Below are 15,395 nucleotides of genomic sequence, written 5' to 3'. Positions count from 1 at the left end.
CACAATGCAAAGTGCCTTTGAGAGCCCCTGCTGGGCCTGGAGCGGGCCCTGCGGGCTGGCAGACCGAGCTGCCTCCTCCTGCAGCTGAGAATGGCCGGTGTTCTGGATCTGGAGGGGACCGGGGAGACCCTGGGCCTCGGCAGGGCCTCAGCTGGGAGCCTGTAAACGCCGGGGCCGCGTCAAAAGGAGTGCGGACGGCACGTGTGGTGGTGGGGGCAGGTGGTGCCCCCGTTCCCGGCTCTACAACGCCGCGGCCTCTGGGGATGGGGGGCAGGAGCCAGCCGAGGCGCCGGGCGGGCCTGACGAGGGTGGCGAGGTCCCCCCGCCGCCTGGGGAAGGGGGAGCCCCGTGGGGCGGCCCTACGGCAGCTTCACCCCAGCCCCGAGCGGATGGAGGGCCCCGCTCGCGGCCCGGGCAGCGCTCACCAGCCTGCCCGCCACCAGGCAGCCGAACAAGGCAGCGACCACCGAACGACCTCAGACGCTTCGCTGCTCCGGAGCCGCCATGAGCGCCGTCTCCCGGAAATGAAGAGGCCGGGGTGGCCGAGTCACTTCCGGAGCGCTGGCGCCGGGAGTGGGCAGGCGCCAGAGGACTACAACTCCCGTGGTGCAGCGCGCGCCCATGCGGCAAATGGGGCCGGGTCCGGCGCGGGGGCTGACGGGAGATGTAGTTCGCGTCGCGTCATCCAATGAAGGTCCTGGGCGGGAAAGGGAGAGTTCGCCTCAGTTTGACTTAAGGATCAGCGCATGCAGAAAACATGGCTTCTGCCGCGGCTGAAGATGATGACAAAGGGGTCAGCACAGCCATTGTCTCCCCGACGCTGTATGAGGAAGAAGTGGCTGCTTCAGTGCTTGAAAACCCTCTGGCGCAAGCTGGCGCACGCGATTGACCCTGCAGCAGAGGCAGAGAGGCAGGCACCTGCCCCGCACGGCCCCACAGCCTCGGACAAGGCTGTGCCCGACATGTGACTCTGTGGGGGCCGCTGTGCCAAGGCAGCCATCTTCACCCCAGGCCTTCTCCTCCTCCTGCCCACAGGCGGCCCACAGGCAACCAGAGGTAGCGCCGCAGGGCAGGCAGAGCCCGGCCTCGTCCCTCCATGGGGACAGGCTGCCACGGCTGCCCTGCCCCAAGAGTTCACAGGCTGCTGGGAGCCGCCGTGCACAGGGAGCCTGCGGGAGACGGGGCCAATGGCAATGGGAGGTGCAGGAGGACACAGGCGGGCTCGGCCCCCGTCGCAAGCTGGTCCCCCGTGCCATGCCCAGCAGGGTGCCCGGGCATGTCAGGGGTGCTCCCGGGAGTCACCGTGGGCCGCGAGGGGACCAGCCCCCTCCCAGCTGGCTCTGGGATGGGCAGCAGCCGCCTGCGGGGATGAGCGCTGCCCGGGGGGCTGGCGGGGGAGCCTGGCCGCAGGAGCTCTTCCAGTCGGGACGTGGGGACCAGGGCCACAGTCACGCAGCCTCTGTCCTCAGCTTGTCTTGCAGTGGGACAGCCTGGTGCGCAGCAAGGCACTGCCCCGCAACAGGGTGGTGCTGCAGGAGGACACTCAGCCCAGGCAGGCAGCGACAGCCGGGCACGCACCCGCTGCTCGGCCATCAGAACGCTCCAGCACCTGCTGCAAGCTGCCGCCTCTGCCACCAGCACCCTCGGCATCTCCTGCCGTGGGCTGGCAAACGGCCAGCAGCACCGCAGCCAGCAGCTGCCTACAGCCGGTCCCACCTGCTCGGGGAAGCAACGGCGAGCGGGGCAGACCTGCGGGGATAAGGAGCTACAGGCCTGCCCGGCAGCTCATTCCAGTCTCCAGCGCAGCAGTGAAGGACGCCGCCTGGGACATCACAAACGAGGTCCTGCACAAAGTTTTCACTGCAAGCCATGGAGCCAGCCAGCAGCACCGTGGGCCCGTGCACAGCGCAGGGCTGCGGCTATGACTGAAACAACAAAGTATTGGCAGCCGACAGCAGGAAGGCCCCCGCAGCTTGGCCCACACTGAGGGGGGCACGGGGGGCCACGGGTGCTGCCAGCAGGGCCCCTGCACCAGCTTCCCTGGGCAGGGATGCGGGGCCAGGACACCAGGGACCAGTGGCACAACAAGATCCACCTGCTTCTCCCGTCCTCAGCGAGCAGGCCCCTGCAGCAGAGGCAGAGAGGCAGGCCCCTGCCCCATACACCCCCCCAGACTACAAGGACGAGGCTCTGCGGGACACAGCCCTGAGCACCGCAAGGGACGCTCTGATCAATTTTTGTAAGGCTGCTGCCTTATTACTGAGCTGACTGATAGGACTGACAGAATGACGTTCTGTTGCTAAAGGAAGATAAGTCTCCTTAGAATGGACAGTAAAATAACCATGATAAATAAATATAGTATTTTATTCCCCTCAATATCTACTTAGGTAAATAAGTTCTCTTAACGTGAGGGCAACTGCCATCACTGTGCAGCCTGCAGTAGATTGTGGCTGCTTGTCTGTGCTGAGATGAAAACAGTTGTAAAATACACAGTGAAAATCTTGTGGTAAAACCAAAGAGGGATGGTGTGTGTCATGGGAATATTGCTCTGGTGTTCTTACTGTTGTATTTTGGTGTGTTGTACAGGCTGGTTTGCAAAACCTACAGAAAAGACGACATCTGTGAGTCCTTATGAGGAGGTGAAGGCAGCATTTATGGCTGAAATGAAAGCTGAAAACATCAAGCAGTTTCTTAAGTGAGCAATATCTAGACTAATCAGTCAAAAAGAAAAAAAAGAAAATAAAATCCAAGCAGCAACCAGTGCAAGGGTGCCACCAGCCAGATGAGGGTGTACATGTTCTCGGACATAGATTTTATCTCATGTGTCCCAGTGAGCTGTGATTGACAAAACAGTAGTTTTGATTGTCTCAGTGGTTAAAGTAATTAAAAATTGGTCAAGCTCTTGCTCAGCCCGTGGCGAGTGCTTGTACAATGTAGAAATTCAGCCTTTCTCTTATGTGTCCTTTTTCAGTCTACAACAAATTTTATCTTACATTGATTTTTATGGAAAAAAGTTCACCTCAAATTAGGCTGTATGAATGAACTTAAATCAGGAGAGATTAAATGGAAAATAGCAGAGTGCAGCAATGTAAAAGAGAAGAAAATCATACCAGTGTTGAAGCCGTTGGTTCTTCCTACAGCTTAGGCCTTAATCCTGTATTGCTACTCTCTACTCTCCCTTCACACTTTGTCATGTTGTGACCAAACTTTTGTGATAATGTGTGTCACCATTCCAGCCTTGTACTCACTTTCATGAAGAAAGGTACGTTTCCAGGCTCTTTCTGTCTGCACAATGAAGAGCTAGAGCAGACGTAGTAGATACCAGCTGGGCAGCTGATGGTACGTTACGCTGCTCATAATAAATCTCATAGTCTTAAAGCTTCAGAGTCTTTTTTGAGACCATGGTTTTTTGCCAATAATTTTGTCATCTCATCTACCCATTAGTACTTAAATTAGTTGATTTTAAATGTACTCATTTCTTTTATTAAATCCTAAAAGCAAAGCTGCTAACATTTGTTCCTGAGAATTCAAAACAATGGAAGATGATAATACAGATTTTTTTTTTTTATCTATTACAGTTTAAATACTGTAATTAATTTCTTAATTTCTGTAACTTAGAAGCTTGAACTACAAGGAAGCTGATACACTATTATTTGTTTATTTTAGGGGTCTTGTAAGCAGATTATTTTTCTCCTAGGAGAGCGTAGTATTTGTTAAGAGCTGTATGTATTCCAGTCAGTAATGGACCAGGAGTCATAGTTTATGGATAGAAATTTACTTTCTGTGTAAAGAAAGTGTTAGAGTATCAGTTATTTTAGGAGTAATCAACAAATTCAGGTTTGCCTTAAGTTACCAGCCTGATTAAATAGCATGAACTTCTATCTTGCTACAAAACTAAATAACTAAAAAAAACATTTTTGGTTTCTAAGATTGTGGCAATCCCACTCATTTCATTTTAAGTGCCCTTGCCACAAACCGTTGCAAATAAATTAGCTGGAAAGTACGTTCTCTTTACTACATAACAGCCATGTCCTGGACTATATAAACATCACAAACTGAAGACTTAGGATTTTTTTAATGGTCTTAACCTGTGTTTTGGCTTCTCAAAAGTCAACTGTTCTTAAAGAGCTCTGTAAAAGGACTGCTTTCTGCCCTCTTAACTCCCTGTCTTTACGCCAACAGGAAATGTTGTACCTCGTTTACTGTCCTGTGGCCAGTTCTGTGGTGCAATATGGCAGATCCGTAGTCCCTGCTCAGAGCTACCAGTACAGGCAATCAACAAATTAGAAGAGGAAATGAAGAAAAACACAGTCTTCAGTTAAATGGGAATATAATGTAGGAGAATGTTATTCCGTAAGTCAAATGTTAATGAAAATGTGAGACTTAAACATTCCAAACTCATAGAGAAAACAGCCGTTGGCTCTAACAGTAGCACGTAACTGCGCTCTTGGTTCAGTACGTCATCCAGAAAAGGGTACGGTCACTGTAGCAGGGACTTCTACTACAGTGTTGGTACTGGATGTTTACGTTATCAAAGGAACATGGTTTTATCTAGCAGCATTCATTACAAAAGCAGACGTGTATCGTTCTTCCAAAATGCTTTACTTGATGTCTTTGTTCTCACTGGAACTAAAAAATTAAATTTTTTCCCAACCTTATACCCCATCCTTATTGAAGATCCAATTTCCTTCATTAACACCAGCTGGTGTGACACATGCTTCTGCGGCATGTTGATGGCACGGTCAAATGACAAGATGAGGACATTGTGATGACAACTTCATTCACCTGGGAGTTTCGTCATCTCATTTTACCACTAGGTTTTCTCAATGGTTGGGACAATTATTATTTTATTTTTTTTTTTCAGACAATGGGTTGTTCATTATTTGTGATATCTTTCACTGTTTGTTATTCACACGGGATGACTTTTTCTCTTAAGTCACAAGTTGTTGAGTTTTCCTGTTCCTCGTTGGTAAGCCGCTGTGAACTCACTCCCTCTTACTTGCCAGCAAGACACACTCAGAGTGAACTTTTAGATAAATTGGTATTTGTGCGAAAATTAATGATAATAGTAGGACCCAAGGAGAATATCCGGTTAATTAAAAGTAGGGATCAGACTAATTATGCGCATTTCTAAATTAAACACACAAAGATAATTATACCCAATTCTTTTATCACTTCACAAGGAAGGTCAGTCTCATTATGCACAGGAGTGATTGGCGTAAGGTCACCCAGAAGACAAGGAGCAAAGCAAGGGCAAGACCCCACAGCTGCGAGGAAGATCCAAACACTGCGGTAGCTCAGGTCAGACTGAAACCTGTTAATTTACGTATAAGACAGGCAAAGGCATGGATACAGAGGAGTCTAGGTCCTTTAGCCTGAATACATCTGATCATCTTTAATGGGTTTATTTCCAGCTAGCCTAAGAGGAGTTCTGACTATGAGCTTCAATGCCTGATCCTGACTTGTTGCTTCTTTTTCTCTAGCAATTTTACACGGCTTCCTCACCTAGCAGGAAAAAAGGAGAATCTACATCTGGCGCAGCAAGTCCAAGCTCAGTGGAAGGAGTTTGGCTTGGATTCTGTTCAGTTGGTTCATTATCATAGAATCATAGAATCATAGAATCTTCATGGCTGGAAAGGACCTTTGAGATCATCGAGTCCAACCATACACACCCCAAAAAAAACCCCAAAACCCTACAAAAAAACCCCCAAACCCACAAACAAACAACCTACAATCTCTGCCACTAGAGCATGCCCTGAAGTGCCAAATCTAGGCGTTTCTTAAACACCTCTAGGGATGGTGAGTCCACCACCTCCCCTGGGCAGGCTGTTCCAGTGCCTGACCACTCTTTCAGTAAAGGAATTCTTCCTACTATCTAATCTAAACCTCCCCTGCCGCAGCTTCAGACCATTTCCTCTGGTCCTGTCGTTATTCACCTGGGAGAAGAGGCCAACACCCACCTCTCTCCAACCTCCTTTCAGGGAGTTGTGGAGGGCAATGAGGTCTCCCCTCAGCCTCCTCTTCTCCAAACTAAACATGCCCAGCTCCCTCAGCCTCTCCTCATATGACTTGGTCTCCAGACCCCTCACCAGCCTGGTAGCTCTCCTCTGGACACGCTCCAGCACTTCAAGGTCCCTCTTGTACAGAGGGGCCCAGAACTGAACACGGCACTCAAGGTGAGGCCTCAGCAGTGCCGAGTACAGAGGCATGATCCCTTCCCTACTCCTGCTGGACACACTATTCCTCATACAAGCCAGAATGCTGTTGGCCTTCTTGGCCACCTGGGCACGCTGCTGGCTCATGTTGAGCTGGCCGGCCACCAGCACCCCCAGGTCCTTTTCTGCGGGGCAGCTTTCCAGCCACTCTTCCCCAAGCCCCTGGCGTTGCTTGGGGTTGTTGTGACCAAAATGCAGGACCCGGCCCTTGGCCTTATTAAACCTCATCCAATTGGCCTTGGCCCATCCCTCCAGCCTGTCCAGGGCCCTCTGTAGAGCCTTCCTTCCCTCAAGCAGATCAACACTCCCTCCTAGTTTGGTGTCATCTGCAAACCTACCGAGGGTGCACTCAATCCCCTCATCCAGATCATTGATAAAGATTTTAAACAAAACTGGCCCCAAAACTGAGCCCTGAGGGACACCACTGGTGACCGGCCGCCAAGAGGATTTCACCCCATTCATCACAACTCTCTGGGCATTATGGTGTCTTGCTCTCTTACCCTGATGACACCAAGCCCAACTACATCTCAATAACTGATGAGCATGGAAATGAGGTACAGAAAACACCAGTTTCTGCGACTAGGCAACAAAGTCACCTTCATACACCTGGGAAGGAAAGCTCTCCTCTGCTCCGTTTGGGGTGTTGGGCCTGATCCAAAGCTGCGGAGATGAGGGGTTCCGGTTTGCTTTTGTATTTTGAATCTTTGTTTCTGAATGTATGTGCTAGGAATACTAATAGTTACCCTGATTCTTATAGCCATGCTGACATATATGGATTAAAGTAGAATTATGTAAGAGAATTACTTTATGTAATTAAATTGTTTTCAAATTGTTCTGTTATTTAGAAAGAGGAAAGCAGCCGTGGTCAGCACCGTTATTTGCATCGATTCATTATACAGTATTGGTAATTGTGCTAAATTCATTTTCTTGAAGATTAGAGTTTAGGCCTCGAGATGGACTATCGCAAGTAACAGCAGTTCGTTATGGAGCCGCTCTGGTGCTCGCAGAGGCTCCAGGGAGGAGCCGAACACAAGCGGGTTTTGCCATTGTGATCTAACCTGCTCTTTTCTGCAGTACTCAGACCCCCTTAAGGGACCTTGTATTCATTTGAGCAGGGTTCCGTGTGAAGAGCGGAGATGGGATTTGCAAGGTCACACATTGAACCTGCACACCGAAAAGGATGCTCGGTGCTTGCGGAAGTTTTTCCCACTCCTCATTTGGAGTTCTAAAACTAGTGGGTTTTAAACTGCAAATGTGGGTGAAATGTGCCTGAACAGACAGCACTTCTTTTCCCTATTGCCTGGTTTACTTTTTTTTCTTTTCTTCTTTCCCGCTAGATTTTCGACACGTCCTTATCTGAACCTCCTCCTCCAGGATATGAGGCTGTTAGAAATGTGGTGCCACCCTACAGCGCGTTTTCAGCCCAAGGAATGCCTGAGGTAACACAGTAGAAGAGTAAAAGAAACAGAAGTGGGAACAGAAACAGAAATAGAAGTAGGAACAGGAGTAGAAATAGAGATAGAAATAGAAAAGATGGCATACGATAGCGTAGTGTAGCGTAGCGTAGCACAGAGTGGTACAGAATAACGTGAAATTCCTGGGTCTTAGGCCTCAGTTCAAAACCTGACATGTCACCGGTAGGAAAAATGCCGTAGCTCTGATGTTCTTGGAAGTTTTGCAACGGAGCAATGTTCAAATTGAGCACCCATACGTGTTTGATTTTTTTCTCTTAGTTTGAGACAGAACTGGATTTTATTTTTACCTTTTTTTTTAAAAAAAAATGCGATAAAATAAAATAATTTGATGTCGTAAGCTGCTATAAGCGTCTCCTGATATTTCTGTGACTATGCACCGTTGTGTCCCATCTTGACGAACAAATAAAACTGTTACATGTATGTAGCCAAATGAACAATCTGATTTTCAAAATGCTGCTTGCCCAAGGCTCGCACTGATGGGTACAACTGCAGAGTGTACAGTGGGCTTGGAAAGGGCTTTTCTAGCATTTCTAGCTGGCGGTAAAAGTGTTGCTGTGGTCTGAGTTCAACACTAATCCTTTCCGTCTTGTACCAGCTGACAGGCTTGCTTTTATAAAGCTGGCTTGTGTAACAGGAGCTTTCTGTCCTGTGATCATTAGTGGTTTCAATTAATATTTTGTAAGATTAGATTATTTTTTTTCTGTCGTTCTCGGCGTCTATACGTTCTATACATAGAATAATGTAGGTTGGCAGGGCCCTCTGGAGGTCATCTGGTCCGATCTCTGCTGTAAAGCTGGATCTGACTTTGAAACCTGCTAACAAGGCTTTTACTCACACAGCCCGGTATGAGAGCCATGTGCTTCCCGAAGTTTGTTAAGCTGTGCAAGTCCAGAAGACAAAAGGTATTCTGTATTCTTCCGCCTCAGATACTCAAAAGAAGCTGGAGAACCAGGCAGATAGCCTGTACCCTAGGATATGACAGCTTTGAGTATTTCAAGAATTGCAGTAATGTAAGGTAAAATTCAGGGATTCTAATTCTGTGTCATAACATAATAGCCCCAAAGAAAGCAGAATAACTTCACCACTTTATTTCTGGAGAGCTACAGTAAGTGATGGGATATACTAGTGGCCTACCAGTATCTTAAGGGGGCCTACAAGAAAGCTGGGGAGGGACTTTTTAGGATGTCGGGGAGTGGTAGGACTAGAGGGAATAGATTAAAACTAGAGATGGGTCGATTCAGACTGGACGTTAGGAAGAGGTTCTTCACCATGAGGGTGGTGAGACACTGGAACAGGTTGCCCAGAGAGGTGGTGGAAGCCCCATCCCTGGAGGTTTTTAAGGCCAGGCTGGATGGGGCTCTGAGCAACCTGATCTAGTGGGAGGTGTCCCTGCCCATGGTGGGGGGGTTGGAACTAGATGATCTTTGAGATCCCTTCCCACCCTAACAATTCTATGATTCTATGATTCTATATGGGAAATAATAAAAGGGAAGTGATGGAAATAATAAAAACAAATTTTAAAAGCTGCATCTTTCTTCTTTAGAAAATTATTTTATTTTCATTAGATGTAAGAACATTGTTTCTGGAAAAAAGAAAAAACAAACAAAGAAAAGACAGATTGTCTTTTCAAAATATGATGCTTATGTTCACCTTATTACATAAAACTTTGAGAAAAGCTCCAGGTTCGTAGCCAGCAGTAACATTCTCCAGTGAGCAGCTGTCTGCACTTGTGCGGCAAAGAGGGAGCACGTACGTAGCTCAGCCGTGGGAATACTCAGGGGGTTCAGGGCTCCTCTGAATTCTCCCAGGCCTGTTTATGTATTCTGTGTTAAAGGCCATTCTATTAAAAACCAGAACTAAGCTATGGAGAGAGATATTTGGCACTTGCCACGTTCAGGTTCTCTTTCTGCTCATGAATTTTGCGAACAATTCCGGCATAAAGCTCCAAGTTCAATGAAGGGAGAAGGATGTAAAGTACCTGCAGCACAGGCTAACTGTAGTCTCGCGAGTAGGCAGCTTCCTGGGAAGTGGTAGAAACGGATCAAAGTTCTTGAGAGGCCAAGAACGCAGCTCTCTCATTTTCTGGGTGAGGGCTCTAATCAGGAAGATGTGGAAATACAGTTCAGCTCTGCTAGCACGCTTACTTTTTCTCCTGCAGCTGCTTTTTAAAAATAAGTGGCAGTGACTGTGTTTTGAAGGTTAAATACTGTCAGAGTGGGATAGGAGCTACTTACCTGCTAGAGCGAGACCCTGCAGAGATTTAGAAGTAGTTTCCCGCTCATTTCAGGTTCTCAGTAGATGGAAGATGGAATATACCCTCGTCTGTCATACAGGTTGTCAGAAAATGTATATTCTGTGTGGTGTATTCTAACTAAATCACAATAAACAGTCGGATGAAAAAAGTTAAGCTTTGAGCAGAAACTTCTTTTAACAGAAATACGTAGCAGAAAGCCGACAAAGTCGCGAATTCACATTCTATTAGACAGTAGTAGAAGTTTGGAACATTAACATCATAAATTATGGTAAAATTCTGCTCTCCATTTCCTTTTTAAATGACTGCAAAAGGACTCCTATCTAATTAATGACGGTCACAAGTAAGAGGTGTGCTCGACATCTCTAAATACGCTAAGAGAGCCCAGATGACATTTTATGAGTCCACTCTACATTCTCAAAGCCTGTATTTTGTAATAGTTCTCTAAACATAAGGGATTTCATCACGTCACTAGTAAATTATGATGCAAAACTGTCACGACGTTCTGATAAGAAATTTATTGCATCAATATAGTTTTTAGTCCTGTTAATGAAACTTAAGGATGAAGAATTTTCAGAGATGCTTAAAAAAAATTTAATTAAGGAAGCCTGATTTATTATGCAACGTATTGAATATTGCCAGAATCCTCAAATTAGTGCCTTTTAATGTAGTTTCAGAAATCTGGAGATTGAATAAATATGAATTATTCTGCAACACCAGAATGCTATGAATACGGATTATATGCGTTATATCAGATATAGTTATGAGAGCTTCTTCTAAGAATCAGAACTGGTTTATGTGATGGCATCTACTTAATCAAAAAGTAAAGTGTGAACAAGTTTTCACCATAAAATGCTACTCTCATATTAACTTGCTTTGCACTTCATTGTAGAACAAGGGCCCTGGATGTGAGAACGCAGCAGGTTGCTATTAATTGTTGTAATTACAGCTCTGCAATTACGTAAGCCAAACTAATGAAACCAGTACTTTCGTATTTGTCAGAAAAAATACAATAGCCTACAAATGTAGGTATTCTGTACAAGACTAAAGAAATTATGTTAAAACGGAGAACCATGTTTCCCTTCTGCTCAATCTAAACAGACTCGTAGAACGGTCTTGACTTCAGTAGAGTTATACTTGATTTTACGGAGAAGGAAAACTACTCCATAAATTCAGAAAAACCTCCCCAAGAATAATCCGTGTGTTTATGAATTATTCTCTGAACACAGAGGACCAGAATCTGTTATGAGACATATGTATGATAACATATGAATGCTGTTATATGAGACCACCTGAATATCTAGTCAGCAGTTTTTATCAGTGTAAGGGATTTACTTTTTTGAAATTAAATTGAGGATCTGTCTGGAGGTCTCTGGTGATATGGAGAAATGCACTAAGGAAGAGTGTCCTCTCACCTAATTTTAGTTGTCTGAAAGTTGTCTGGTATCACAGGCATTTTCCTGTCTTTGAGGCTTATTGTAGGCGTTTACTCTGAAACAGCCTTTCAGGTGTAATCAATGAGAGGTATATCCAGAGGGCAGTTTATTCCTTCCTAAAATAGGTGTTTAAAACAGGATTGGGGTGAGTTCTCCTGGAAAGGGTGAGTTCTCAGAGAACTTCCCAGCTCTTCATTGGCTGTGGAGCGCACTACAGGACCTTCTCAGACAATGCACGCAACTTTTAGCTAACTGACATTAAGGAAGATGAATCACCCATCAAGTACTGAGTAACAGGGTTGAAACACAATCATGAAGAATACTTTATCAATGTGCAAGGTGTACTGATTTTGACAGTCCTGCAGCTTCTGCTGTACTGAATAATAATCGAGTCCTGAGAATTTCATAGGATATTGGCATCATTAAATTTACTGCATAAAATATTTACTGTGGCCTCTGGGTACGAAATACCTCCATCTGTCCAAGACTGACTACAGCTTAAACAGACTACGAAGAGAAGTAATTGCTGTACTCTGAGTGCTTACTCGAAGTTTCTGTTTCAGCAGTCCTGTCCTAACTCTCCATTGAGGACAAAGTCTGGCAGCTTTGGATGGTAGGAGTCTAAATTCATTAGAAGTCCCTTGCCTACCTAATTAATTGTCTCACGATCAAAGAAGAATTCATAGCAGAGCCAGATCCAGAGCTCATTGTTCCCAGCTTGTTCTCTTACTAGATCACATCCTCCTTTTGACGTGCTCATTGACATTCCTGTTTCAAATTCTACCTCTTTCTATCAGGGTGAGTTAGTGTATGTGAATTAGGGCCGCACCGAGGACTTCTTTAAGCTAGAACGCGAAATGGGAATTAACTGTACAGGAAAGATTGTCATTGCCAGATATGGGAACATCTTCAGAGGAAATAAGGTAACGCCTCTCTGTAAAAATGTTATTTGCACTGTCCTTCAGTTGATTTCAAGAGACTGAAACACTTACTAAAGTGTTCTGGAGAATTCAGCCTAACAGTTTTGCATAGAGCTGCGCTCAGAGATGATTCTTTCTTAGAAGACATAAAGTATATATTTAATATGCATATAGTCCATCTGTAGGATAAAAGTTAACAAGTTGGAAAATGTTCGGTATTTTTGTATTCAGTTGCGTACTATAAAGAGCTCCAAAATATTACTGATGTTCTTGAGTAATACACTGTAACTCTGAAGTAGACGGCTCTTCCCTTTTGGTTCATCGGTGCCTTGAGATGCCGATATTGTGTTTCTTTATAATGGTTTCTGTACACCAGGCAGCGACTGTAACTATAGGGAGGTTATTTTAAATTCTGTATTTGTTTATTCAATGTCCCTATCATACAAATATTTTTAAACTACAAATTTCTGCATGTTTCCATGGCCTGATAGGAAAGTACATAACCATGTGCATGCTGATGCTCAAGTTACTTCCTGAATAGGGATGGGAGAAGACAGTCTCTTTTGAGTGTGTTTGGCTCTTTTACAAAAATTAGTTTGACCCTAATTTTGGCAGGACTATAATTTGCATTTTTCGGTTACCTAAGGGTCTCAAACACCGAATCTCTCGCTGGAACGCCAACTCTTATTGTATGCTCTTGAGTAACCTTCTGTGAGCTTTTAAGTGGGTAACTCACAGGTTTACCTACGTACAGACACCAGTGAAAAGTGACATGTAACTCCTATTCTAGGTCAGGTAATATTTTCACTAAATTGTTTACCGCTCTTAAAGATACTATCTGAATGGAAAAGGCTTAAAACTTGAAGAAAGTATTGCTGTCTATGAATCTTCTATTAAAATTAAATACAAACACCTCAGAGTTATTAGTATCTAGAGGGGCAGTTGTCCTGTGATTTAGAAATTGCATGCCCTCGTTGACACAAAGGGGTGATACGTTCGTTCATTTCTAATGACTGTCTATATGCTGAAGAATTCGGTAGCTTGTATAAAATCTGGAGGACTGTACTGTGATTTGCCAACTTCCTAATGGTGTGCAAGAATAGGATGGAGGATTAAGGCACGTACTGCATTTCCTGAAAAAAAAGCTATAGTGTTTCTGAATTAAAATATCCAAATTTAAAACTGTTGAGGACTAGTTGTCACTCAGTCACTATACATCGTCTTATCTACTGGCAAAACAGATTGGGATGTCAGAATGACATATATTTTCTTTCTCTCACTCTCTACCAATCAGGATTATACGATAATAAAGTCACGTGAGAACACTTTTTAAAATCAGAATAGCGTGCAGGTCTGTGCTTCTGCTGTGATAAACCTAAGCCTCGTGGAGAGGCCCCTTTGGAGTTAGGCTTGTTCACAGCCAAAGACAGTTTCAAGCTCTCCAATAATAACGTTTGTGTGTAGTGTGAAGCCTGAGATATCTTAGGAGATCGTTTAGGTAAATAAGGTACATGCGTGACTAACTGAAAGATAAGATTGCATCAGTGTGGTACAGCTTTTTCCATCCATGATGGGTGCATTTCAGTAGTCAGTTGGTTGTGGTGGTCTGGATGACAGAATACAAACTCAGGTTACGTAGTAATAGTGTGACGGATGTTTTCCATGTTAATGCGGTTATCTCCTTACTAAAATGCAGAGCAACAGAAAACCTTTTACTTTCTTATGGAACGTGATATCCACATATATATTTTCAGGATGTTTTGTGATATGAGACAGTAATGGGCCCTTTACTTAGCCCAAGCACTGTGAAAGGCCCTGAGGAATAATCACTGTAATTTATACTACTTTCTTTTGCCCCTTGAACTCTTGTCTCAAGCTCTAAAGGACCGGATTGGGACCGGAGATGTGCTCTGCAGGGGAAGAATGCTGAGCTGGCAGGTGCCAAGGGAGTTATTCTGTACTCTGACCCTGCTGACTACTGCGCCCCAGGAGCAGATCCCTATCCAAACGGCTGGAACCTTCCAGGTGGAGGAGCCCAGCGTGGGAACGTGTTAAACCTGAACGGGGCAGGGGATCCTCTGACACCAGGTTATCCTGCGAAAGGTGAGTGACGCTGAAGAAGTCGTGCTCTGAGGGTCTGGTTTCAGGAAGGGAGGGGAAAGCAACGGGGATGTTCTTTCCCTTGGAAAAAATCACATTTTTTCTTGGTCTTTCTGTTGCTCCAAAGAGGCAGATTGGGCTTCACATCAGTAGGCCACTTCTGCAAACGGTGCATCAGAGAAAGCGAGGGTATGTTAAGGGAGTCACACGGTGCAGTGCTGGTCTGCTTAACTTCACAGACATCCTCAAGTTAGCCCAGAGATCATGACACAAGTATTGGACACCTGAAGCCCTAGTCTTTTCTTCCTGTTTCTCACCCGTAAGTCAGCAAGGAGCCACCCTACAGAGCCCACGGGTTGCTTTGCTTTTGTAGTTCCCCTTTCTGCAGGATTTGGGCCGCTTTCCCTCCACAAGAGCCCCCACTGGCCATGCTGAGATCTTTCATACCGGGACTCCTCACCTGGCTGCAGCTGAGGCTCCTGAGAAGATGACTGTTTCCCACTGGTTCATCACCTTCACCTAATGCTTCCTCAGCTTCTTCTGCTCTGCCTAAACGGTTTCATTTGGCAGCTAACCCGGATCATTTTGACTGAAATGCATTAAAAACCATTTATGCCAGCACCTGAGCTGGCCTATCTGAGGGAGGCAGTCACCGCAATTAGGGTAGTCCCTAAGTGATGGGGAAAGTTGCCTTTAGCCAGCCAGCTTGAGCAGGAAGAGGATACATGTTCACAACGGTAGCATGGCAGGAGCAGACCACGAGGAAGATTTCTGGTTCCTCATGCCTGAGTCAATGATCTCAGAGATGAATCCTTGCCTGCTTTCCTCAACAAGGGTCCCTGTGAATGTTGTATGAAGGAGGAGACTTTTTTTCCACACCTGCTGGCTTGCAAGCATCAAATTCTGTCCACATCGTGAAAATTAAGGTTGTAATTTCTAAAAAAAACCCCGTGATTTGTATTTGAGCTCTGTCAGAACAAAACCTAGGCTTCATTTTG

At 45.5% G+C, this 15,395-nt stretch overlaps 1 pseudogene; it reads left to right on the top strand.

The window, feature by feature from the left end:
• The first annotated feature begins 2,255 nt into the window (after nt 1–2,255).
• The window catches only part of LOC141737970 (putative N-acetylated-alpha-linked acidic dipeptidase), a 29,957-nt pseudogene continuing 16,817 nt past the window's right edge, over nt 2,256–15,395 (top strand).

Source organism: Larus michahellis, chromosome 1 (assembly GCF_964199755.1).
Source record: "Larus michahellis chromosome 1, bLarMic1.1, whole genome shotgun sequence".
NCBI lineage: Eukaryota > Metazoa > Chordata > Aves > Charadriiformes > Laridae > Larus > Larus michahellis.
The sequence above is the reverse complement of the archived record's forward strand: the minus strand, read 5'-3'. Positions and strand labels throughout refer to the sequence as shown.